Source organism: Egretta garzetta, unplaced genomic scaffold (genome assembly GCF_000687185.1).
Source record: "Egretta garzetta isolate BGI_Z169 unplaced genomic scaffold, ASM68718v1 scaffold229, whole genome shotgun sequence".
NCBI classification, from domain to species: domain Eukaryota; kingdom Metazoa; phylum Chordata; class Aves; order Pelecaniformes; family Ardeidae; genus Egretta; species Egretta garzetta.
This window is the reverse complement of record NW_009270000.1, coordinates 50,553-54,146: the sequence shown is the minus strand read 5'-3', so window position 1 is coordinate 54,146 and position 3,594 is coordinate 50,553.

Sequence of the window (3,594 nt, the reverse complement as noted above, 5' to 3'; positions counted from 1 at the left end):
GCTTTTAGAAAGCCTCCTGAAATATTTGGTCTTTTTCAATCTAAACAGATTTATATCTCAACATGAACAAGCTACACTAGGACAAGTAGATAAAAGCGAATGTCTGCAGGTGAAAGCATTACCATAAAAGAGAGAGCATTGCTCCAACACACCGTGCGACCTAGAAGCAAGAACTGCTACTTAGCTCAGTATTTCTAAAACTGTGGTCTGTGATGTTTCTGAGGGTCAATAAAAGACATAAAAGATGTTAAAAATGTTAGATAGCAAGAGCAGCTGTAGTTTATTTCTACAGGAGGTGGGATACAAATGCAGATGCTGCAAGGTTCACAAGACAGTGAACTCCAAATACCCATAACTGCTAGCAGTATCTCAGTTCCCTCAAGGCAAAGGATTAAGTATAAACACGTGCAGCCTGCAATGATGATTTGGTTTGATTCCCCTTTCAAGACATGGAAGGAGCTACTTCTGATGCAGTGAGTAAAAAGGCTGGGGTCACATGGAAAAAGATGAGTCAAAAAATAGTCACAGATGGTTTAGAAAATACTACGCCTGCCTTATAGGGAGCTGTCTGTTGTTTTCTACAGTCCGAATAAACTGAGAAATTCACAGAAGGGAATATCAGTGATGGGGAAAGTGGACACCAGAAACTGTCAGGCAAAGGGCTACGGCTTTGCTCGTGTAAACTAGCACAATTTCATCAACTTCAGTGAAGATTTCTGACTTCATACCAGCTGAGGATTGCCACATGTACCTCCAAGAACTGCTATGCAGAAAGGTGAGAAAGAATACAGGTCTTGCAAAAATGAAGTTGTCACCTATGGTACCCACTGGGAGAAAAACTAAATACTTGTATCTGTAAATCTTACTGACATACTCCCTTCTCTCACAAACACACAAATACATAGAGTATGGAAAAAGATAAGGACTGTTTGCTAATCCCTGGCTATTGCAAAGGAAGATAAGTAATCCTCTATAATCAGATCTGTATGAAGCTTCCATTTTTTCATAATAAAACATTCATGTTACAGATGCCCTGACAGATTTTACCATCTTGCCATTTTATTGATTCTTAAATAGGAAAGCTATCATACTTCTGACTGCTTCTCATGAGGAGACTAATTAGATTATTTCATCATCTGGTTCATCAAAGCAGGAAATACTCAAGTGTCACAGCTGGTCTCAGACTAAATATCTACTACCAAGATTTTAAATGAAAACTATTACATCTTCACTGGGTAAGCATTTCATAAATGCCTAGACAGTAAAAATGATGAAGGCAACACATATCATCTCACATCTCTGGGCTGCAAAGGGAGTCTTAACTCTACCAGTGCATTTGGATTTATTTTCACTTGCTTTTGCTACTACTGTCATGCAAAGAGGCTTTGCATAATGATCAGACCTGGAAAACTCAGAGAGCCATTTAGATTTCCAGCAAAGATTTATGACTGAGAATTAAAAACTCAGAGGCAATGTCTTCATTTTAAGTGACTCCCCTGTTATTGATGCAGCTTTTCCAAGCAGAGTACTCACCGCTGTGGAGGGATCAACTGCAAGGAAGCGCATCCCCCACAGAGAGGACCAATCCCATTGCCTGATCTCTATTTACTGCCCGTCATTCCTTTACGAATTTGTGGGATATTTTCTTCTTGGAGACTGGATGGTACCAGATGCCTCAGTGGATGAAGGTGGGGGTTGGACTAAATGACCTCTGAAGGTCCCTTCCAACCCAAAGCGTTCTATGTTTCTACAGTTCTTTTGCGCACACCACTTTGTACAATAACCAAATCTTCCTGTAAAGAAACACGTGTGACAAAGCCAGACATTCAATTCTGTTGTGCTTCACCTTCTCATATGTGTGTGTAGGGGACAAGAACAGACAAGCTACTCATTTAAAAGAAGAGTTTGTTTCTCATCATGATTTGGAGTGAAATTGCCAACTATCACCAGCAGACAGTTAGCAAAAGGCCTAGGCCTTGGAGTTCTACTTAAGACCTCAGAAAGAGCAGTGTGATAATGGATAAATCATTTCCTTTAAATAGCATTCTCATGAAAATCATATGTAAAAGCAGAGTCTTAGTATTAGCATAATACCAAAACCTGAGTAACTTTGTTATGGAATAATATAATCCTGTTCCTCTTACAGACCTATAATGTTATTATGTAAATGGCTATACAAAGCCATGATTATATCAACAAAATGAAATTGTTGTGTGAGACAGTTCCCAGTCTCTGTAAATGAGGCTTTTCAGCACCATAAAACCAGAAAGTTTTCTCCTATAATGTTAGGAGGAACGTTAACATTGTTGATTCCCGTGGCTTTTTTAACTTTGAGGGTTATCACAATTAACCTTGAAAATCACAGGACCAAAAAAAATACATATGTGTGTGAGTTGCATCACACGGTGAAAATTGTAATAATATTTAGATTTCTCTTATGATCTGCACTTCCTTGACCTTATTAGAAATTTAGAAATCCTTGTAACTTTGCCTGCCCATTAGTTGGTCAGAAATAGCTCTTTATAATCTAAACCCTCTTGGGTTTTTTTAATGAGTTAGGCTGTAGGCCTCATAAAATTTTAGATGGAAGTTTTGACTGGGTCACTTTGATGTGGGAAAACGTAATTTTTATATCAGAACTGTCTCTTTGAAGTTATATGAACCAACAGATGAACCATGAACCTCAGAAAAGGACACATACTTCCTTTCTGAACTCAGCCTAACTTTTGGCGTGCACAAAGTAATGAAACATACAAAGGTCACGTAGTTAAAACCACACATTGAACAGTTTGAGGGCAGTAACAATGTCATAAAAATATTTTCAATAAGCTGTCTCCTGCATTAACTGCATATAACTATTACAAGTCAATGCTATTAAATAAAACAGTAAAATTTAGCTACAAACTTCAGCTAATGATCCTGTAAAATCATGACCTGCATTGCTGATATTTTAACCTATTACATTATTAACAATTCTTTCAATTTCAAACTTACATATAGTAATTTCTGCCTGCAAGAAGCAGACAAGAAAACTATGACATTTCTATCTTTTTGACCCTCATCTTGCAATTTGCATGAATAATGCAATTGTTAAAAATAGCAAATGTAAAAAAGAAGGTTAAATCCTTCTTTAAGCAAAATAGTTTTTAAAAAAGGAGAATATGATAGGGAAAATGGTGAGAAATTAAATTCAGATTCCTGTACTTTCTGCAGTTGACCTGTAACCAGAAGTATGCAATGTCCACTGTACCAACGATGCCGGCCAGGGGAACTGCACTCACTCACTTGTGTTGAAAAACGCTACCTTTTCCAAAGAGGCTAAGAGATGGATCTTTACAGATTATAATCTGTATAATCTCTTTTAATTATATTAAAGTCTCAAACATCTTTATAAGCTAGCCCACAACGGTGGCTTAAGAGAGCCATGAGCATTGCAGTGTCACTAGCTGTGTACTAGACTGTGAAAGTGTATAATTCTCTTCCCGTTATTCCACTGCATTTTGGGCGTCGGTTTCCACTTTGCCTGTTATTTCCTCTTCACAGTCCCTCATTTTTCTTATACATAAACTGTTAAAGAAATGCTGTTTAAGGAGG